This window comes from Anolis carolinensis, chromosome 4 (assembly GCF_035594765.1).
Source record: "Anolis carolinensis isolate JA03-04 chromosome 4, rAnoCar3.1.pri, whole genome shotgun sequence".
NCBI lineage: Eukaryota > Metazoa > Chordata > Lepidosauria > Squamata > Dactyloidae > Anolis > Anolis carolinensis.
In genome coordinates this window covers 209,946,464-209,971,035 of record NC_085844.1, presented here as the reverse complement: position 1 = coordinate 209,971,035, position 24,572 = coordinate 209,946,464, and the positions used below count along the sequence as shown (strand labels likewise).

The 24,572-nt window shown below is 40.0% G+C and overlaps 1 protein-coding gene across 1 annotated transcript in view; it reads left to right on the top strand.

Moving 5' to 3' along the window:
- dennd2c (DENN domain containing 2C) overlaps positions 1–24,572 on the top strand; it is a 67,178-nt gene that overhangs the window by 4,991 nt on the left and 37,615 nt on the right. The window lies entirely within an intron of this gene.

Below are 24,572 nucleotides of genomic sequence, written 5' to 3'. Positions count from 1 at the left end.
GTCTAGTAGTGGCCAATGGTCTCACCGGAAAAAAATGGTTCAATCATCCACTGTAGTATGACAGTTCCCCTGCTTTCACTTAGACCATGGGCTACCAGTGTGCTTATTTTAAACTTACTGTATACCAGTGGTTCTCAACCAGAGATCCCCAGATGTTTTTGGCCTTTACCTCCCAGAAAACCGAACAGCTGGTAAATTGGGAGTTGTAGGATTTCTGGGAGTTGTAGGACAAAAACATCTGGGGACCCCAGGTTGAGAACCACTGCTGTATACTGAATGTGTGATTATTTCAAAGAAATCCCTGAGTTCAGCAGGACTTGCTTGCAAAGAAGCATGCGAATATTGTGTTTTGGGCCCCTTTGACATTACAAAATCACATCACTAGGATTCCTCTTTAACTGCCCTGGCAACAGTCTATGGAAGCCATGGGTTTATAGAATGGTAAACTTAGAAGCTGAACAGGGTTGGTGTTGGATAATTGAACCGGCCCTCCACATTGGTGGATTTGATTGTTCATGGATTTAATTAAAATATTCTCTCTAGGAATTTCCAAGTTCTCCAATATGATTCCAGGATAATTTAACCACAGAATTGTGCTGGAGGACCCAGAGATTCCTAGATATGTGTGTTTTCTTGGGTTAAAAAAATTGTGGGTGTTTTTATGTGTGGCTTTTCTACTTTCATGGGGTCCTGTGACCCTAACCTCAGTGAATGTGGGAGGATGACTGTACTTAGATGGGTAACTGGCAACAAATAACAGGCGCTGAGGCTATATTTCAGAGAAAGGAACATGCAATACCACTATTCTTGTCTATAAAATCCTATGAAATCCATGGGGTCACCATAAGTTGATAAGCAATGTGAAAGTATATACATGCACACACTGTTTTTATCTATTCATATATCAGTAATTTCCTTCTTGGGGACAATTATTAAATTGCTTTTTGAATTAATGTTTCTCCATAATTCTCTCTTATTGTACAACTGCTCTACATGCTGTGGAATAGAAACTGAAAACTGGTATGTTTACTTTTTTATTACAGTTAGACTATCCCAGATATCACCCACTGTTTGGGTCTATTCTCTTGAGTCTTGAAAATATGGAGCAGGTTGCTGGTGTAAAGTTGTATTTGCCACCTCACTTGGGGGGTCCTATGGCTACCTATGAAATACCCATTTCAATTTGACCTCAGGCTGAGGAAATGTTGGAATTTCATACTGAGGATGTGCAACCCTCCACCCGCCCTGACAGCGGCACCTATCCAGCAGTAAGGATAGACAAGCAAAGGTCAGGACGAGTTCCTGCTGCTAAAAAGAGAGACAACTTAGCAGGGATATTTTGTGGAACCATTAATTCATACCATACTTCCACCACCCAAGAAGTATATTAATATTTTAATAAAACACACCCTGTAATGGCTTACAGTGATAAAAAGGACTAGTTTCTTCTGCTGAGCTTGGGCCTCATTATCATAGTCGCACAAACTTTGTAGAGATCAGCATTTAATGGCTCACCAGTTGATACCAATATGCAGACTGAGGACTACTAATGTAAGGAAACTAGAGTTCTGTGCCGTAATATTCTGCCTTTTGTCATAATGAAAAATAATTCTAAATGTGTAATAGAACATGAAAAGCATTTTAACGAAACCCATTTGCATATTGTGCAGGACTTAATGTGTGTTTTATTTGGGTAGAGTGAAGCAAGTTATCTGAACAATATTCTGGCCTTCAACCTACTTCTTTCTTATTTGCTTTGACCTGAAAGCAGAGGCGGTCCAACCATAAGCGAACTAGGCATTTGCCTGTGGCGCCATCGACCCGGGGGCACCATCGTCCTGGGAGGAGGGCGCCACTCTCCGCCTCCTTCTCCTTCAGGTCTCCTGGCGGCCGTGCTGGGCCTCCCACTGCCCGCGCTGGGCCTTCCGGCCAGCGTGGGCCCGCCTTCACACCACGTGAGCCCACTTTTGGGACCTTCAGAGATTGTGAGGTCTGTGGGAACTTGGAAGCTAGGTATGTAGGGTTTATATATCTGTAGAAAGTCCAGGGTGGGAGAAAGAAGTCTTCTTTGAAGCAGGTGTGAATGTTGTAATTAATCACCTTGATTAGCATTTAATGGCCCCGTGGCTTCAAGGCCTGGCTTCTTCTTGCCTGGAAGAATCTTTTTTTGGGAGGTGTTAGCTGTCCCTGATTGTTTACTGTCTGGATTTCTTCTGTCTTCAGAGTGTTGTTGTTTATTTATTGTCCTGATTTTAGAGATTTTTTTAAATACTGAGGGCTATCTGGGTTATCTAAGTCCACACTGCTCTATATCCCTGTTCAATGTTTAGTGCTAAATTCGCAAATATAGTCATTCCTACATAACATTACCATGTATTGAACTGCTTTTTCTATTGATTTGTTGTAAAACATGATGTTTTGGTGCTTAATTTGTAAAATCATAATGTAATTTGATGTTTAATAGGCTTTACCTTAATCCCTCCTTATTATCCAACATTTTCGCTTATCCAACGCTTTTATTCTTTAGTGATTGGTTTGGGGGGGGGGCGCCAAAATTCTGTTCGCCTACACTTGAAAAATACCTAGGGCCGGCTCTGCCTAAAAGCAATCCTTTTACACAAGCCCACATTGGAACCCTTACCAAGAAGTTGTATAGAACCATGTTAACTTGATAATGTGGGTTCTGTTTAGACTACATTTATTTAACAAAAATTCAACTGGCCAAAAAAGTTGAAAGTTTGCGATACTTTCCAAAGGGTAACTGTCTTGGTGGGCAACGTAAAGGAAGAAACAACCAGCTGGTGAAAAAGCAGACATCCAGTGATTAAGAAAAAAATAACCTAGATGCAGGTTGTGGGTCTCCCTGCTTTTACCTTTTGAAATAAGTGAGCAGTCTTAAGAATTTTAAGAATAACCTTAAGTGTTTACATTCGCTGATTCCCATAGTGCACTTCATTTTTCAGCACTGGGCATATTCTGAGGAAAGAGCTTAAAGTAGTAAGAAAAAGTAAAAGTAGGGAGTGCTCTTTGTTGCTTGTATAGAGAGTTTTGTGGCATTTTCTTCTCAGATGTTTTCACAAGGAGACACTTCTGTGACTGTTTGATCCACTAAATCCCTGGCTGTGTGCCTCATGGCAAAGAATGTCATCTTCTACATGGCAGTAAAAGGGCACTACTGGCCGAGGATGAGTTCTGGGGGAGGAACCACGGGATGGGAGCCGAAACCAGCTCCAGCCCAACGTAGTGCCCTGGATGAGTCACGCTTCCTGTGCCCACACCTTTGCTGAGGATGAGCGATACAGGGTGGCTCTTAAGATATTCTATTTACCAACAGAGAATATTTTTAGATAAAGTTAAACTTTCATGCCTTCTAGCAGATCACTCACAAGAATGAGGCATCATTGAGCTATTTCATTGTCTTGGCGTACAATGATGGGCTGGGATAGTTTTGAAATCTGTGATTGTGTTATTATCACAATCAGTTGCCGTAGATTAGTGAAGCCTTAATGTACTTTAACCCTTCGTTTTTTCTCATACTCCTAGTGTTGAAAGTATAATTAAAGTTTAGAAATATCCACCCTTTTATTGCAGTATCCTTTTGCTATAGATGAACTAGCCCTAGAATAGGCTTGTGGTAATTTTCCGTGGTTAGGATACTTTTGCTTTTTAAATGCTTACTTGGCAGAGCAAGACACGCCCCCCTCCCCTTCGGCTCTTTGCATACTCTTTATGAATGAGAATAAGAGAAAATACTGTGCGTATATAGCGACAGCTCTTAAGTGATTTGAATGCTTTTAATGGGTATGGGGTTTAGAGTGTTAGGTGTGGAATCTGATTCAACAACAATAATAATGACAACAATTCTTACTAGCTTCTCCCAATGGATTGAGGCAGGGAAGAATAATAGATCAGAATATATAAACAGATTAGATAAAAACATAACATCAGTTAAAAACACATAACACCCGTTCAAAACATATAGCATCTATTAAAAGAACCTTAAAAAACAATACTTATTAAAAACAGTTTATACTTTAAAATTTACATTTAAAAAAGGACCTGAATAGACCTGTTGGGAGGGACTGGTTTTAAGTACTGTTTTAAATTCAGTGCATTCTTCTGCGGAAGCTCTTCTGGCAGGTCATTCTGTATCCTGGGGGCGGCTGAAGAAACAAATCCTTTGGGTGACAGTTGCTCATAGTCTTGGCTGACAGGAGTAGATGCACGCCAGAGGACTTGAGTATATAGGGTGGATTATATGGGAGAAGACGATCCCATTGGTAACCTGGACCCAAACTAAGTAGGTCTTTAAAGGGAATAACCAACACTTTGTACATTTCCTCTAAACCAGGGGTTCTCAAATTTGTAAAGCTGCAGAGACCTTTTTCAAGGAAAAGTTTCTTGTGGAGCCTAAAAAACTTTTAGACACAGGGGACGCATTGCATTTTAAAAGTTGACAGGTGGACCGAGCCAGTGGCAGATGGATAGAAAATGTTTACATGAACTAATTGAAAAAAAATCAACAAATTCCTTTGTGCACTGCACATATCTTGTTTGTAGTAGAAAGAAGAAAGAAAGACAGACAGAAAGAAAGAACAATACAATATTTAAAATGAAGAACAATTTTAACCAACATAAACGTAACAGTATTTCAGTGGAAGACCCCAGGGCCACCCAGTCTAACCCCCTTCTGCCATGCAGGAAAAGCACCCCCAACAGATGGCTATCCAACCTTTGAAATAGTAGTAGTAGTAGTAGTAGTAGTAGTAGTAGTAGTAATTGCAAAAGGCTACCCTGCTGGGATCTGCGCTCATCATCCGAAAATACATCACACAGTCCTAAACACTTGGGAAGTGTTCAACTTGTGATTTTGTGATACGAAATCCAGCATATCTATTTTGTTTGCTGTGTCATACAACGTCGTTGTGTCAATAATAATAATCGCATTGCATTTTAAAAGTTGACAGGTGGACCGAGCCAGTGGCAGATGGATAGAAAATGTTTACATGAACTAATTGAAAAAAAAAATCAACAAATTCCTTTGTGCACTGCACATATCTTGTTTGTAGTAGAAAGAAGAAAGAAAGACAGACAGAAAGAAAGAACAATACAATATTTAAAATGAAGAACAATTTTAACCAACATAAACGTAACAGTATTTCAGTGGAAGACCCCAGGGCCACCCAGTCTAACCCCCTTCTGCCATGCAGGAAAAGCACCCCCAACAGATGGCTATCCAACCTTTGAAATAGTAGTAGTAGTAGTAGTAGTAGTAGTAGTAGTAATTGCAAAAGGCTACCCTGCTGGGATCTGCGCTCATCATCCGAAAATACATCACACAGTCCTAAACACTTGGGAAGTGTTCAACTTGTGATTTTGTGATACGAAATCCAGCATATCTATTTTGTTTGCTGTGTCATACAACGTCGTTGTGTCAATAATAATAATAGATGATGATGATAATAATAGGACCAATCCAGGGGCCATCTGGTCCAACCTATTTCTGCCTTGCAAGTAAAGTACAGTCAAAGTGAGGCTCAGTAGGCTGCGGCAACTGGGCTTCACAGGCCATGTGCTTTCCAGGCAGGGGGAAGTGGGTGGCTCATGGGGCCTCTGTAGAGTCCCTGGCTGCTTCGCAGAGCCCTATCGGCTCCATGAAAACTGCTGCTTTAAATTAATTGGCAGGCAATGTAGTAATTTTAATTGTGAATTAATATATAGATGTATCAATCTGACTGTTTTGAACTAATCAAACTTTCTGAACTTGGCACAGAGGTAGTCTGGTGTAGAGTGCATTGCAGAAATCCAACATTGAGGTTGCCAGTATGTTTATTAACACCTTTAGATCCTCTGTCTCTAAGAAGTACATAGGTGGCATAACAGCCAAAGCTGATAGTAGACATTCATGGCCATCACATTGAAGCCCCCAATGGCGTAGTAGACTAAAGCCTTGTGACTTGAAGGTTGGGTTGCTGACCTGAAAGCTGCCAGGTTCAAATCCCACTCGGGGAGAGTGCGGATGAGCTCCCTCTATCAGCTCCAGCTCCATGCGGGGACATGAGAGAAGCCTCCCACAAGGATGGTAAAAACATCAAAAAAACATCTGGGCATCCCCTGGGCAACATCCTTGCAGACGGTCAATTCTCTCACTCGAGAAGCGACTCAAGTTGCTCCTGACACGAAAAAAAAAATCACATCAATGTGAGCTTTCATTTGGATAAGGGTCCAGAAGAACCCCTAAGCTGTGAACACAGTCTTTCATGGGGAGTATAACCAGTGCTAATTGATACACCTCCAAACACAAGTTAGGGCATTTGACAGTAAGCACCTCCATATTGTCCGGATTCAACTTCAGTTTGTTTTTCCTCTTTCCACCCATTGCTACTCCAGTCATTCATTTAAAGGAGACACTATAAAGTGATGTTGCATTCCTTAATTTTGTTGTTTGTTTCATATGATATGTGTTAAATATTTGTAGCAAAGATTCAGAAAAGTAATCAAAACAATCCAGAGAGTAGTGTAAGCATCATAATTAAGCAATACAAAACATCAATTCTGGGAAGCTAGCTTTGCTAGTCAAGTCCTAAAATCGCCTAACTTCTTCTTGTTCTCATATAAAAAGAATGGACTTACTAGATTCAGCAGTGCTATTTACTTATTGAATGCATTACAAAGGAGGAAAGGAAAGGGAGAAAAAGAAACAACACTGCACCTTTTAGTATAGCTTTTTCTTATTTTAGCATGATATTCCATTGATATAAATTCACTTCTTCAGATGCATTGCTGAGTGGTATTAAGGCCTCAGTGGGATGTTCCTCCAGCAACTCCTCTTGATGTTCCTCCAGCAACAGCAAGGGTGTCTCTCTGGGCAGCTAAACCTGGCAATTCTAACTGGATGGCCCCCCAAGAGGGTCTTCCTCCAGGGGCAAACCGGGAATGGGCAACTTGGAAGTCCCTGAACAGACTCAGAAGTGGAGTGGGCAGATCAAAAGACAACTTGGCAAGGTGGCACTACCTGGAGGAATCCTCCACCTTGTGTGACTGTGGAGCTGAACAAACAACTCAGCATATGTATGCTTGCCCACAATGCCCTGCCTCATGTACGGAGGAGGAGTTGTTTAAAGCTACAGACAATGCGGTTGCTGTTGCCTGCTTTTGGTCCAAAACTATTTAGTTGCTTGTGATTTCTTTTCCTTTCTATTTTATTTCCATTATTTGAAATGTATTTGCTGTACCAATGCTTTTGACACGAAATAAAAGTGGGATTTTATAATGGCAATATTATATGGAACAGTGATCATATTTCTGTGTGTGACATCTACACTGGTTTTGAAGGTCTTGTTGACTACTGCTTTGGAGACTTCATGTGAGCCCAAGCACTGGAAGGAAGCTTTTTCATATCAGGGTCCTTGGATTTTTATATTTCAGTCCCCAGAACAGTCTGGTGGGTTTGGCAGGAAGGGCAGCCCCTGAAGATGTTTATAATGTAACAGTAACATTTTGCATTGATTTCCATTCTTTTTTCTCTGCTTAGAAAAAGGAAATGGTTCAAGACAGTCCAATAGGAAAAAATCAACCACTCTGAAGATTTCCTGAGGGAAATGAAAACGGAAGGAAAACAGTGTTTCTGTGTGTACACGAGGAGAGTTCTTGCTCTTTGGAGGGAAGTAGTTAATAGAGAAGTGCTGCATCCATTAGTAATCTGCTCATCAGTGTTTTCTATTCAGCTTTTCTGACCCTGGATATGTAAAAATATATAACTGAATATAGTACCAAAGTTAGGGTTGTCAGTGCCGTAATATTTCTGATTCTATGTGTAGGCAGTAAAGACAGCAGATAAGAAGAAAATCAACTCATTTGAAATGTGTTGGAGGAGAGTTCTATGAATATCACAGAGTGCCAAAAGACAAATGAATGGGCTCTTGAGCAAGTCATGTCTGAACTGGGTTGCTGTGAGTTTTCCGGAGTGTATGGCCATGTTCCAGAATACTTCTGGAACATGGCCATACAGCCTGGAAAACTCACGGCAACCCAGTGATTCTGGCCATGAAAGCCTTTGACAACATGTGCCTAAACTCATTCTAGAAACCAAGAAGGTTAGACTGTTGTACTTCATTCATATCATGAGAAGACAACTCAATAGAAAGGACTGATAAGGTGGGAGGCAGCAAGGGAAAAGGAAGACCCCATTACAGATGGATAGACTCAGTCAGTCCTGAGACAGCAAGACTCCAAACTACAAGTGAATTTGAGAGCATTTAACTAGTTTCCAATGTCCCTGATCTGCATGGTCAGAGGGTGAGGATGATGGTAAATTTAAGGTAACGCATGTATACACACAAGATTGGCAAAATATCTCCTCACTCTGCTCCTTCTTCCTGCATTTCTTCCTAATTTAGCTGTGACCTCAGAATAATTGTAGCTTTTCACATAATCAAGGTGAATCTGTCTGAATGTTGGGTTCATACATCCTGTTCAATGAAGCCATCAGCAACTCTACATGTACTAATTATTGTATCTTCTTTCTTTTTGTCTGGGAGCATTTGTGTGTATTTGTATACAAATACAAACATTTAATGAGGACTCAAGAGTGGGAATTGAAACTCCAGAAAAACACAGATTGAAATTTGTTGGACAGTTTGAAGGAGCTATGCAGCGTTGCTTCCTTTTTGAGACAAACATGTTCCTCTCTGCATTTTTGTGAGGAACCTACTGCAAGAGAACTTAAAATGTATTGAGGTGACTGTTTCAAGGATTGCTTTGGTTGATATCCCACAAATGGATGAACTGTTTTAGTGTATTGCAGTCTGAACTGATAGACTGTCATCAAGCATGAGTGATCAATGTGGTCTTGTGGCTGTGATGCAAGCTTCCTATGCATTTACCAATTCTTGCAACTTGAAAGATTCATCATAGGAAATGTCATTATGTTCGTGATTTTGTCTGCTATGGCAAAGCTGAGTTACATACTTTTGTCAGCTGGAGCTAGCATTTCTGTTCCTTGATTCATCCAACTTTTAGTATTTGGTTTCACTCTTTGTGTGGCCACATAAACAGCAAATGTTCCACTGGGATACTGTCTCAGATTGGTACCAGCTGGGCTTAAGGATGTTTTGCAGGGTTTGAAGGTCACAATATAAAAAGAAGGCCTTGAAGAGCAATTGGGCTGACTTGGTCATTTGGTGGTTTTCAAAGAAGTAACCGTATTATACTTTTGCAGCATAAGGCAGGAGAAGGGACATGGAGAGAAAAAAGAGAAACATGGAGCATCTCTTTCCTCCTCTTGTGTATAGTGGTTTGCGATATTGAGAGCATTTTTGGTTGAAATTGCCTTTCCAATGTCAGGTTTTGGTGGGTTTGGGGGGCTTTTCTAGGTCTCAGGTATTATTTCTCCAACCCTAGAGTAAGCCATCCAGCTATAAGGCAGTGCCTGGGACATGAAAGTAAATTGTTCAGAACTTTCTAAAAGAAGAGTTGCCTACAAGAGTAATACATAAAGGAGTTATAGTTTGCTTGGTGCTGAAGAGGGAACCCGCTGTTGCTGGGCCTCACATATGAACTGGTGATTCAGCATTTTTATTTTCTTGGAGCAGAGCTTGGAGATCTTTGGCTAGACATAGAAGATGTATGAATCATTCTAGTTCTACCACACTTTGTAATATTGTACTTTCAACAAGGGCAGTAGTTGTAGCCAGGAAGAAAGCACCAGGATCTTGACAGCTGATTGAAAAAGGTGGCATGCAGTCCAAAAGAAGCAGCTCAGCTGACCTTTTTCCCATCGGAGTCAATTATCCTCCCACACAGAGGCCACCGCAAACAGCTGCCGCAAAGTGGCTTGTGGAGCCTGCTCAGCATGTCTGTGGTTTTGCCAAAAGAAGGTGGCCTTCTCATAGGAGGGAGAGGCTTCTCGCTTCTTTCATTCTCACTCTCGGCTTAAATTATATCCTCTGTTATATATGTAGTTACAGCTGAGCCTCTTTCCTTTTTTTAGGTGCATATGTGTGGGACTCAGGTACAGATTAGCACAATTGTGCATAGGTAACAAAGGTTTAAATTTCCTCACAGCTGTTTTCCCCAACATTCACACCCCTTAAAAAAAACTCCATTAATATTCCTAGAGTCCCCTCCCCCCCTCTTAAAAGCATCTTTCCTGAATTGAGGTTCATATGCTTAAACATGAGTGAAAAGAAAAGGACTCATAGCTTATCCTGCTTTAAAAATACTTTCTCATGCAGTTGCTTGCATGGAGATGGTGCCTTGACCCCCAACTTGTATTTTTAAGGCAAAATGCAGCTTTGTAAATGTTGGTTTGTGAAATTTTACAAAGCATTTGGATTTAGTCCTTTCGTCCTGCCACACACAGATCACACATCACAGCACATGTAAATGTATACAGTTGGCCTTCTGTATCCACAGATCCTGCATCCATGGATTCAGCCATTCATGGCATGAAAATATTTAAAAATCTACAAGGGAAACCTTGATTTTATATAAAGGGCACCATTTTACTATGCCATTGTACATATTGGGACTTGTTTATTTATTTTGTCAATTTGAGCAATCCATATGACCCTTGAACATCAGAAATCCCCCTTCCCAAACTTGCCACAGTTTCCCATTCCTCAAATAAAGGGATAAATTCAATAATTACATTCATTGCAGGGTAGGAGCTGAACAATGAAGAAAACATCTACTACATGAGTACTCCATAGCTAAGTCCTATAGATGTCAGAGCCCAGGCTAAGACAGATTGGCCAAAGATTTGGGAGTTTATGCCATAAAAGTTACTTTTTCAAGTTACCAGTTAGGCAGAGAAAATCTGCAACTGGATCTTCTCTGATTGATGAAACATGTAGATACTAGTCTGAAGCTGCATGTTATAGGAAGTGAAACAGAAATGGCAAGCCTTCAGTTTCTACTCTGTTCTCAAATATGTGGAATCATTGTCAGCTTACATTATTTTTTTTCCTATAGGCAAGCAGCTGCCGCCCCTATTGCCCATAAATAAAGTTAGCAACAATTCTGGTAATTATAGCAGAGTAGAGTTGGATGGGTTGTCCCCAGTCATCCTTGGATGCACACCTGGATAGAGAAAACAAAATATAAACCGCATGATAATGTATACAAAGCCATAAGCACTTCTCTTGGTTACAGTGGATGAAAAGGACACAGTCCTGGATTGACCAGTTTGTTATCAATCCTGGACTTTTCACAGGCGGGTGCAAACTGCTGTGGAAAGGGACATTGAGAGGGTGGAGGGAAATCATTTGTCTCTTGGGGAGTATTTGCTTCCTGATGATACTTCTCAAATGAAGTAAAAGCTTTGATCTGAATGCTGCTTGTTGCTTGGGGCAAAGTATCTGGCTCTGAAGGTTGGGTTGGCTGCATTTCACACCTTATCTCTGATTTTCCATAGTGAACAAATTGCAGTCTAGACCCATATAGATAAAATGAAACTTTTATCCATGCTGAAATGTGTTATTACCAAGGAAATACAGTGTTTTCTTTCCATTTTTTGCTCTTTGCTTTATATCCTTTTTTTTCTTGTGACTACTAGGTGTAATATCTCTCTCCGTAAATTGGAACTTCAGGGCGGCTTACAAATTAAAACATTTTAAAAGATCAACATTCAAATGTAATTGTCAGTAAAAATAATAGTCAATAGCATACATAACACTTTAAAATATATTATTGTTTCAAGTGTCAGGGATTTGGGGGTTGCTAATACCTTGAACTTGAGTGTAGTTCGTTGAGATGGAGATAAAAATGCAAGAGATGTTATGCCCAGAAGAAATGAATAGGAGTTAAAAAGTTTTGCTCTTAACAGTTCACTCTTCCCATCCTCAACCTGTAGTAATATGCAACATGAATTCTGTGTTCAGACTTGGGTCCCATCTCCAAGATACTATGTATATATAAATATTCCAAAATTCAAAACACTTGTTGCCCCAAGAAGCAATCAACCTATATTACTTTTACTCTTAATTAAAGAAAAACAATGATGTATATAATACAACTATTGGGGGGCATGACTCTGACACTATCAGTAATGGAAAATTATTAAAACAAGTGAAGTTATCACTTGTTACATTGCATCCATTAAAGTAACTTAGCTGTGATTTAGTTATGTCAAATGGGAATCAGTACAGCGTCTCTAACATATTTCATCCCAAAGTAGCTCAATGGATCACAACCAGATGATGTGGATACATATTATTTACATCTAGTCAGGCTGGGACTTCTGCTAGGTGACTTCTGAAAGTATTTGGGAGTTTATCAATGTTTAACTTTGTTCTTCTTCAACTGAACACCGTTCTCAAATGGCAGGCAGAAGTGCTTGCTCTCAAACAGTTAAGAAAAACATGGCTGCAATTGAAAGAGAATGTCAGAAATGGACTTGGATAGCTAACGTTGTTGCAAGGAATGAATCTGTGTGCGCTCTGCAGTTTTGCTGCCTGGAAACCAGAGACGGTGTGTACGTGGGCCAATGCTTTTGTTCTGTCGTTCTGCTGCGATAGCAGGATTGTAGCAAGAGAGGTTCTTGCAGAGGTTGGGGCACTTTCATTGGGTGGGCTGGACCTCAACAATGAAGAGAGCAGCAGGCATAGCCAATAATGCTGGCAGCTCTCTCCTTTTGGAACTCGTGGCTTCAGGAAATTGAATCCTGTTGGGAATTTGCGCCTGGAAAACATTTAAAATGTGTTCTGGCTCTCACTGCTAGACTGAGGTTAGGAGGACTGCCTGTCATGTGACAAGAGCATTCCTCAGTTTCCCTCATTTGACAAAAATATCAGGAAAGAAGCTCTTTCCTTGAGCCCTGGCACTGCTGCAGGTGGGATATTTCCCTTTACTTCTTTGCTAATCCTTCTCCAGATTCCTGTCTTCTGAATTAGTTTCACAGTTGATGCAGTATTATCCATTTGCTATCACTGTTGCCTGAAAATCCAACGAAGTGAGACAACCCTCAAATAGTGCTGTAATACAGATATAGTGCCCACTACATTTCAAATGTGATTTCAATCTGAATTAGAGGTTAGTACTTTATAATCTCATGCATAAAAAATCTTCTCTGTTAGAGAGTTGGCATCTTTTTGTCATAACTACGTAGGTCTAAACTTGATTAGAGGATTTTTAATGATTTTTTTCATATGCTGTTCAGTTGATTAACTTTACACTGAACCAATCAGCTAAGATAATTGGTTTCTCGTTGTTGGGATATAGTTTCCACCATCTTCAGCTAGCAATATTAGCAGGTTGGGCAAGGCAAGTGTAAAACAATATTTCCGAAGTAAGAAATAAATAAATACAGATTGAGTATATCTTATCCGAAATGCTTGGCAACAGAAGTATTATGGATTTTTTCAGATTTTGGAATATCTGAATGTTCACGTAAGTGCATAATGAGCTATCTTGGAGGTGAGACCCAAGTCTAAACATGACATTTATTGATGTTTCATATACATCTTCTATACATAGCTTGAGGGTAACTTTATATAATATTTTAATAAATTGTGCATGAAGCAAACTTTGTGTACAGTGAACCATCGGAAAGCAAAGTTGTCACCATCTCAGCCAATTTTAAAGTATTTTTTATTTTGAAATTCCAGATGAAGAATGTTCAACCTTCTATAGGTAAAAACAAGGCAGAGAACAAATATAGGTGTGCAGGTTTACATTTTGATGATATTTCATATTTGATATGTATTTATGTTAATGGATTGTATTTTATTAGCTCTGTTGAGGCAAGGCAAGGCTAATAGATAAGTTAACTAGGGATAAAATATTTGTATATATCATAGGTATGCTGACTGCTATTTTGCTGTCTTTTCACATAATCTTGAAAGTGGACTGAAAAGGCAGGGCATATGATTGTGGTGTAAAAATTAGTGCCAAGTGACATGGCAGTGCACCCATGTCCCATTTTTTTCAGTATGGACTCATACTGGTGTCTATTTACATTCTAGAAATGTTCACAAATCTGGTTTAGTTCGTGAAAATACAACTGGAATTGGTGGGGAAGAAGATATAAACTGGAATGCATGGGGCAGCAGAATTTAAAAAAATGTATTCATGCCTTGCCAAGTGCAGCATCCAAATGCAAAGAACCTTCTGCAGCCACTATAATAGTTCCTGTCTGTGAGATTTTCTTGATTAAAGGATCAAACTATAAAAATTTGATAGAATCTGGAAAACCAGTTATTGAAGATGTGTGTACTGATACATGTGTACTGAAAATCATAAATTCAGGAAAACAGCAACCCGCATAACACATGACTGTGTATATTAGATCAAAAAAGCACAGTGTAGTCAAAGCTGAACATGATTCTCTATAGGCTGCCTGACCTGAGCCTTGGTCTGAAGCAGGAATGACAACAGTTCTTCATATCATAAGGGACCTGCAGCATTTGTTTAGCTGACCCAGATTTCTGTGGCTGACCCAGTTTACTCTGTCTTGCAGAATAAGAGGCAATTCTGAATCAGCAGGGTATCACAGATGCCCCATCCATTGCTTTCACGGAGTGGCACATCATCTGGCACTCTGTTTCGTGCATTCACAATTGTCTTGAAAGTGTAAGAGTCATTTAGAAACATAGAATGCTTTATTATACTGAGTTAGATAATTGGTTCCTGGAGTCCTGTAGTGTCTATAGCATTAAGTGGACAGCATTCAGACTTGCTAGATCTACTAGATCTGTTTACTAGAACCCTCATGTCCACTAGGGGCAAAATAATGGTGTGAGTGAGTAGGAGTGTGTGTGTCATAGAGGAGGACATACACATATTATGGAATAGCATGTCTCTGGACACGTGTTTAATTCATGAAACTGTTTTAGTATCAAAACAGAAGTTGCTGTTATTTTATATACAAATCCACTCCTGATTTTCTTCTAAACTTCATTGATTACAGCAGTCTAATTTGGAGGGAGAACTCAAACCTTTGCTCTTGTTAAACAGTAGGATGTCTGAATCCATGCTGATCTAATGCATACTACCTAGTGCTTTTCAACTGATATGGGGAATCATTAATTCCCTCTTCATTTTCCATGTGACAGTGACTACTACCATATTTGTGCCATATTATTCTATTCACATAGTTTCCTGGGAACTTACTGTGAACTGGCAGTTGGTGGCATGTGGGCCAGCACTTTGAGGAGCATTGACCTAAAGAAGGCCCAGCAGTGATTCAGAAAGCTCACATTCTGCTTTCTGCGTCTTGCTAGTTCATACTGTGATTTTAAAGAGTTTTCAATTAGGCTTGTGCAATCCAGATATACCGCAATCCGTTTTGGTGTCCCAGATTTTTTGGGGGGGGGGGGGTGTTCTGATTTGTTTTTCGGAAGTCCCCCGAATTCAGGAGGACAGAAATCCATTTTCAGTCTGGGAAACCGAAATATTCGGTTTCTGTCTGGTATATTGACAGCAATGGGGGGGGGGGGACTTCCCAGGCCCCCCTTCCTGTCATTTTAGGCATTGTTTGTCTTTATATCCTTCATTAAGACCTGGATTAAAAGCATCAGAGTTAAAATACCACTCTTTCTGCAATCCTTTCCCTTCTGTCTTTAGAGGAGATATGGTTTAATAATGGGCTTCCTGGGATCCTTTTCCTTCTAGCGGGTGCTCCCCTCCCCACACACAACGTGTAACTGAAAGAAACTGAAAGCAGCAGGTTTTCAACAGCCATTGTTCTGTTGCGGCCAATAAAAAAAATGGCGGTGGAGTCCATGCTGTTAAAGGCTTCTGAACCAGCCAAAGAAGCCAAAGGCAAATGTCCAAAACGAATCCATACACAAGCCTACTTTCTACAATTTAAGATACCAGTTTTCCCCAGTGTTTTCTAGGGATGCTAATCATTCAAATTTTGTGCATGCACTGAGCTAAGGTTCCTCCTAAAGTGTCAAGTTCATTAAAGTTCAGCGAACCTTTTTGAGTGACAGCTAAAGCTTTCCCACATTGAAGCAACTTGAGGAAATGTGTATATTCAAACCACCTGTCAACATATGGTGACCCCATGAAGATTTCTTAGAGGTGGTTTTACTGGTTCCTTCCTCTGAAATAAAGCTTAAAGCCTACAGTGTTCACTGGCACTATCCCATTCAAATACTAATCAGGGCTGACCCTGCTTGGTTTTCAAAATCAGACAGTATCCGCACATAGGGGAAGTAAAGAGACAGGCTGCTGATTGTTGCATTCCTTGCCTTTTTCTTTGATGGGCGATCTTTAATTTTGATGTCTAATAGCAGTATGGGTTTAGGTGTGAAAGGGGTTTGCTTGCAGATTAATAGAGTGAAATTTATGATCTCGTGAGAAAGAAAGCTTTTGATTTTTAGTGACTCCAGAAAACTTTTGTGAAACTGTTGCTGAATGCTTGTTGTGTCCTAATGAAGGACATACTAGTGGGCCTGGATTTTTGATAGGGTTTCATAGAGCCTGAATTCTTTTGGAGATGTGGCTGGCATGTTGTGACAGCAACTAGTCCATACAAAAATAATGGCTGTTCTAGCTGGCTTCTGCTATGCACTTTTCCAGAACACAAAAGTAGACTTTTTCTAAGAGAAATGTCACCTACCTTGATGACAACCACAGTTACCAGGTCTGCAAGCCTGTGCAAGTTTAAACACTAGCACTGTTTTCTTCCCTTTGGGTGTGGAGACTTACTAGGGCTGTGCCTCAAGCAGGAGGAAAGGCCAGCTTTTTGGTTTGGTTATTTTTCAGAGACAAAAGGGAATGTGATATCTCTGAGAACCTTATCATATCACAGGAACAACATGCTGAACATAAGTGGAGGAGCTTGTGCTGAAAGAAATGAAATAACCTTTCTTGAGCTAGTGAACAGCTAGGCATATGGATTGATGTGAGTATGTGCCTCAAGTCACCGTTGACTTCAGGAAACCTAATGAATATATTGGGGTATTTTAAACAAAGGAATACTCAGAGGTGGTTTTGCAAGTTCCTTCCTCTGAAATATAGCCTATAGCACCTGGAATTAGTTGGTGGTCTCCTAACTAACTATGAATCAGGTCTGAATGATGGCTATGCTAAAGGCTTGCTGACATAGGAAGCCAATATGTAATATTTTGTACAAATGTATGGGGTTTGGAAATGTTATTTTTTGAACTATAACTCCTCAAATCCACTATTGTTCATGTTGTCTGGGGAATCTGGGACCTGTAGTACAAAAAAGTAACTTTTCTGAGCTCTCTGAAAAATCAGTCTTGTCAGCTGTGTTTTCTTGCCAGAGGAGGAGGAAGACTCTAAATCAGCTAGTTAGGTATACACCCCCACATGCTGAGTTAAAAGGCAGCAGCCGCTGTAAACAGCAAGGGACTGTTCTCCTGTCAATTGTGACTTGTGCTTCCATTCCATCCTATAAGTGATCTTTGTTGTGGTCTCTAATGAAGTTCGTCCTCGTACTACAGATCATTTGCATGAGAAAGTTGAAAACATCGATCTATTGTACCCCTACCAAGAAGAGAATAGACTTCTGTCACGTGCAGCAGCTGCTGCCCACTAAATTAGGATTTGAAGGTTTTTACAATCTCTAGGTATTACTTACACTTTTAAATATGTGGGGATTGTGAGTATGAATCAGTTATGAATGCACAACTCTAATTAGGCATCAGGAAATATGTTCAGGAATTCTTGCTACTATTTTTAAAATTCATTTTATGTACCTGAATATTTATATCCCACCCAATATTGCAGCATGTCAAGTGATGTACTATAAAATCAATTCAGTAATTTAAACAATATAAAACAGTAATTTATGCAGACTGAAAGCATTTTACATAATTTAGCAAGTTTGAACAAGACCGTTAAAATCAGTTGAAACTGTTTAAAACAATTTGGAACTTTAACTCATGCATAGATTTGGATAAAATGAATCATGCCACAAGAAGTGCAAAAATAACCCCAGCGTTGGTGTCAATCAAAGTAGGATATTTCACAATTGCGTTACCACAGCCTATCGATATCTTTATCTAGGGCTTTTGTTTGTTCAACGTTCAGCCCAAGCCAGGGGAGAATCTTGGAAGATGTAAAGGATTGTTGCATAGTGCATTCCCTCACAACCTTCTAACCATAGTCTGTCCTCACACGCTCTTTTCTACCATCCACCCACTTACTTATGTACCAATTTACATAATATGTATCTTTCCTTCCAGAATCATACTTACGGAGTCTGCCAGTATACAGTGAGAGGAATATGAGGAGTGTGACTTGCCAATTAAAACTGAACATCTCTCTCTTTTCCTTCTGTTCATTTGCTTTCAGGAACTTCTTTCCAGAGCAGTTGGTAGGCCTTCCAAGCCAAGCATGCAGTCTGATAGCTCTCTTCAGAAGGGACTTGCTATGTGCAGTTTCCAAAATATTGCTATAATGATAAGATGCTGGGTCCTACTAAAATATTTATTTACTTCTATTTAAGGAGAATCTGTATTGCTTGCTTGCGTTATGCAGTTGTGTGCTCATAGCTTTGAATTTGGAAGGATTGCAGGCAGGGAACTGAATGTAGATGGAACCTTATTGCAGGATGCACTTTGTAGTATCCTTTTTTTTTTACCTATTCCACTTTTTTCCAGTTGAGGCTGTTAGTAACAAAGGCCAGAATGCACACAGGATGTAGGGTGTGTCAGCAAGCATGTCAGCACAACAGACATATCTGCAGTTGCTCTTTTCTAATTTTAGTTCTTTGCAGAGTGTGAAGATACTGAAGGCTGGAAACAGATGTAATATAAAATATATATAGTGTAGGAACTGAAAAATTTAGTTTGGGCTCTTTTTTTATACCAGAATGTCCTCAGCAGCATTTTTAGTGTTGGCTGAAGAATTCTTGGAGCTATAGTCCAAAATAGTAAAGCTTCTGAGCTCTTATCTTGTGCATGTTGATCAGCTGAGCATTTAACACACACTAGTGTCAAACAATCTTGCCAGCAGTCTGAATGCTAGCTCTAGATGGACTCTTCTCGTCCATTAAATGCTGCTTCCACCTTAGCTAGAGACGATCAACGATATTCTCTATAGTCAAGATGGTGCAAGACACCTTGCAGTGGAATGGTTTGCAATTTTTCGTCAAGTCACAGCAATGGATAATAGATCTCAGAAGGGAAATATGGCAAAAGGGAAAATTGAGACAAGGTAGATAGTACATTAATGTAGGTAGACTGAAAGGTAGTTATTCAGTCATGGTACTATTACTTCTGTGTTGTGACATCTTCTCTTATTGGGTTGCTGTGAGTTTTTTGGGCTGTATGACCATGTTCCAGTTGCATTCTTTCCTGACGTTTCACCTGCATCTGTGACAAGCATCCTCAGAGAAGATGAAATAAGGGAAGGGATCATCTTCTTTTATTTCTTTCACATGCCTTTTCAATGATGGTTTAGTAAATAATAAATCAACATCATAGGCTCTAACTTGTGGCTGAGTATGATTGCCACCCAAGTGTAGAGTCTTGGTGGTGGGTCCATAAGTGACTGTAGAGACCTATGTAGGATCCACATGTTATTTCACAGTGAGAACATCAATTTCCAGATGGAAGGCAATCCTGGTCAGGGTTGGCTTCACTTGCCTTTCTCCCTGTTGCCTTCCATTCGTGCCTCTTTGAAATCCACAGCACTGTTGGTAACTAATCAATTGTTACAAGCCTGATATTACTGAAAGACAAAAAATGCCAAATTATTACTTTCACAGGTCCACAGCTTTGACCCTAGGGTAGAGTTGAGGAACATGTAGCTCTCCAGATAGTGCTGAACATTATTTATCATCATCTCTGACTACAGGCTGTAACTTAAGGGAGTTTCCCAGCTGCTTGTGCTGTGTGTTTCCCAGCTTCTTTTACACTATTTTCTTTTGTACTTCTGATAAAGTATGTAATAATAAATGGTTTCATCTTTCATTTGTTATGAATAGCAGGTTGTTGTTGTGTTTGTTGTTAATTGCCTTCAGGTTAACTTCAATTTAGGATGATCCTATGCATGCATATACACTGTAGAATTAATGCAGTCTGATGCCACTTGAACTGCTGTGGCTCAATACTATGGGATCATCCAAGTTGCAATTTAGTGAGGCAGCAGCATTATTTGGCAGCGAAACTAACTCCCATTATTCCATACCATTGAGTCATGGCAATTAATATGCTGTCAAACTACATTAATTCTACAATGTAGATGCACCCATTCTGATTTCTTACTTGTAGTAACCATTCCGATTAATGACTGACCAAAGTATGGAAAATTGTTAACTACTGTATTTCAGTATCTTCATTGCCTACTTTAAAGTTATGTAAATTATCTGTGGTTATTTTGTTCATTTGTAACCTTGCCTTTGCCTTTTTTCTTGACTGTCTTCAATAGTTGCTCCAAGTCTTTGCTATTTTCTATAAATGGTAGGATGTCATCTGCAATCTTAAAGTCTTGGTGTTCCTTCCTCCAATTTTCAAGCCTCCTCTTTCTGAGTCTAATCCAGACTTATATATGATACCCTCAGTGTACAAGTGAAACTGGGTGATGAAATGAAGCCATGCCTGATTCCTTGACAATTGGAATGGCAGGTACATGTTTAAATATGCCCCACAAACATTTCTATAGAAAGACGTGTCCTTGTTTAGACAAAAAGTCTAATCTCTTGCATACATTCACTTTGTCAAAAAGGGTGGCTTGGTTATACATGTGCCTGCATTTCCCAGCTGATGTAATACATAAACTGTTACATTTTTACCTGAGCAGGACTGGCCGGTTGATCCATTGGCATGAGGTGAAGAGCCCACATGGATTTTACCAAGTTGAATGGGAACTCAGTTCGTCACCTGATTGAAATTGGCATGCTGTCAGAGGCAGGTCTCATTAGTTTCAATTTTCAGTGTCCAGGATCCACCAACCATTGAGGTCTAGTCTGTGAATGTATTAATTTATAGAGGAGGGTGGTCAACTGCTCTAGCATTGGTTTGCATTTTGCCTGCCATACTGATCCGTCAAGCTGCATCAGTGAGCCTCTTTGGGGGGGGGGGTAGTTATTTGGGGTACACTCTGGGATTAAGGCATTTTGGCAGTTTTGAGGTCTTAATGACCATTTGGGATCCAATCTTTTTCCTGAAAATTGGCCACCAAAATTAAAAGAAATCAAGGCGGGGGGCGGGGAGGGTAATGGTTTTGTTACAAAAATAACTTCTTTATTTCGACAACTGAAATGGAGAAGAGACAGCTCATAACTGCTTGTTGGCCAACTCGCGTAGGCTACATACTTCTTTAATGAAGCATTTTAGTACTGAATCATCATTTTCTTACTTGGTTCTGTGGTTCTGATTATAATTCAGCAGTCACATTTGATACTTAAATATTTCCCATTTTTCAAGTGAGTTTAGTTCTATACTTCTTAGATACTGGAGTTTTGTTTTCAGTGTCATCCAAGTTATGACTCTCCATCTTTTGTTCTATCCAGAAAATTTTAAGAAAATTGTAGAATGTCCTAAGTAACATGACAATTGGGATTCTGGGGATGTATCACCAAATTTTTTTATAAGTTCTAGTTCTATCTGACAGTGGCATGGCAGAACGTTTTGCAAGTTGATGTAAGAAATTGCTCTAGATTTCTGATGTCATCTTGGAAGTCCATCCTTTGGAAAGGAGAAAAGATGAAGGGTGTTACTAATAGATGAAACATAGCAGTTAACTTGCATGATAGTTTCTTCCTCCTTTTTCTATGGCCACTTTAAACTCAAGGACATAGAACTAAAAACTTTCAAGATAACAAATCTGTTTCATCAGGGGAAAGGTTATATGCTAAACCTCTCCTTGATGACAGCTTGCAGGGAGTATTTTATTAGAGGGAAACAATAGGCTTTTACAATGTCTACTCCCACTTTCCTTGATGTGGAAATTTGACTGATAAGCCACGTGAGTCTGAGGCAGAGTCTGATTCTGAAAGGGGATGAGGTGATGGACAAGATAAATGACGCAGTTGTAAGAAAATGGCCAGGAACTCTACGTAAAGTCTGGAGCAGAAAGTCAAAATTGCTGCTATGTGGAGTGATGAGCCTTGGGGATATTCAGCTGTGCTCCCACTTGATGACTGTTTTATTCATAGTTCTCTCCCCCCCCCCCCCCACTGCCCTAAGTAGCCTTCCCCTCCTTCTCTTCCAGTGATCTTAACAGCTGCTCCATAATCACTTGATGCCAGCCAGTTACTGTGAGGAGTGTCCATGCTTTTGCTTTTGCTAATCTAGGCTGTGCAGAAGTGTTGTGGAAGAGGGTGACTCCCAAATGCACCTGTCTTACTTTATGGTGACAGGAAAATCTCCCTGTTGTGGGTTTTTTGGCATTAGCAGCTGTTCCTAGTACTGACTCTGAGGCCGCCCTCAGGGGCAACAGCAAAGGCGTTGGTGTTGGTGGGTGTCCTGTAACAAATTCCACCAACTTCGGAATATGTTGTTGCGCAGTATTGAATGTTGAAGCAACTCTAGACCTGGAAAGACACTTATGTCCAGCTGTGCAGAGGGTGGGAAAATATTACACTGCTCTGTCATCATGCAGGGTGTGGGGTGAACAGAAATCTGCAAACCAACCTGTTGGGTTCAAGCCTCACCACTGCCACCTCTGCCTGCTGTCTCTGTGGGTGGTGGGTTGCATCATGGTCTCACCCTGTTTCCTGTTTGTGAAAGGAAGGCAACATTGGCAACCAGTGCTTCTGTGCTAATCCTTTCTTTAAGAGGTTGAGGAGACCATGAGAGTGGTGGTGTGTCTCACACAATCTAACATTCTAATCCACTTTCTAATCAGTTGGGTTTTGCGGTTCAAGCTCACCAGTTGTTTACACTGTGCACACTCACTATCAGCCAGCTCTCTCTTGTCATGCTTTCTGTTAATCCTGTGCTCCTGATATCTCTGGATTTCTTTACCTTGTGTTCATCATCCCATTTACATCTTCTTCTAGAAATAAGAAGGGTGGGAAGGCTGAATGTTGATACTCAAAAGTTTCTGTATTTCAGAAAATCCTTACAAATGAAAAGTAAAAGATTCTTCCATGGATATTTGTAGTGTTAGAGTGATCAATGGGCAACCTGACTTAACAGCCTCACAATGTTTTGAATTATGTTATCTATCATCCCCTTTGGATTTCTGGGTTAACTCATGTGGATGATGCCAGGTTGAGAATAGTTGGTCAGCATTATGAATCTGTGTAGCTTTCTTTGTGGGAGCATGTGATATATTGAAAAGTATCTGTTGAAATTACACTCAGGCTTCTCTTGACTTGCTTTTCTGTTATCCTTAGGTTTAAGACCCCTTTGATATGGGCTGTCACTTATTAAAGTAGTTTTTGTGCCAATGAAAATTTCCTTGCATGATGATTTTCCCCCCTGGCTTATATTAAAAGAGACAACAAGGTCCAGTGAAGAGAATTATTTATTTATTTATTTATTTACAGTATTTATATTCCACCCTTCTCACCCCGAAGGGGACTCAGGGCGGATCACATTGCACACATATAAGGCAAACATTCAATGCCATAACATAGAACAGAGACAGAGACAAATGCAGGCTCTGAGCTGGCCTCGAACTCATGACCTCTTCGTCAGAGTGATTTGTTGCAGCTGGCTACTCACCAGCCTGCGCCACAGCCCGGCACATAATGGGCTTTATGTACTGATTCCCTATAAGAATCGCTTTGCTACTTTCCTTGTGTTGCAGTATTAAACATTGTTTGTGTTAAAAAGTGACAAAAGATGGGTGCTTGGTGCTTAAGTAAAATGGATAGGACTGAATTCAGGCATATCTTTTATGATGAGGTTACCCTGCCTCATTTGCAGAATTTTATGTGAGGTCTAGATATGGTCCTTCCCCATTTGTTACCTTCCTATGTTTTCAATCACCTTTTTTCTTCCCACAGCAAATCCACTTACCTATAAAAGATAGAGTGGGTACACTATTTCTTTAGGTATAGCTAAGTAGGGGCTGCCCATCTTGAACAGGAAAAGATATTCCTCTTGAACATTAAGAAAAACATCCTGACAGTAAGAGCTGTTTGACAGTGGGATACCATATGTTGCTTTGAACTATAGTGGAGTGTCCTTTGCTGGAAGATTTTAAAGCAGGGGTTGAATGGGCATCTGTCAGGAATGCTCTGGTTGTGTATTCCTGCATTGTAGGGGATTGGACTGAATGGTCCATGTGGTCTCCTCCAACCTTACGATTCTGTGCTTCTACACCAAGTTTCATCAGGATTTAGGGAAACAGAAGTACATGAATCATAAAATGCCAATCTTCTGCACAAGTTGGAAAGTTTTAGACTCCTTTTTGTTTCCTAGCTTTGAGAGAAGAAAGGTGTCTTTAGGGACCATTCACATTTTTGGCATTTTTTGTGTGTTAGCCAAAAATAAAATGTGGGAGAAGGATGTTTGCATGTAGTATACTGATTTACTTATCAGACACTGAAGTTGGCCGCAGTTGTCTGTAAGATGAATTTTGAGTTGTAAACTGTCGTTAATGCTATATAACATGTGGAAATGCACTTAAATTAACTTTAGGGAGTGAGGGTAGAATGAGACTTGTGACTTCTTAAAGGTTAACAGATTTTGCAAATG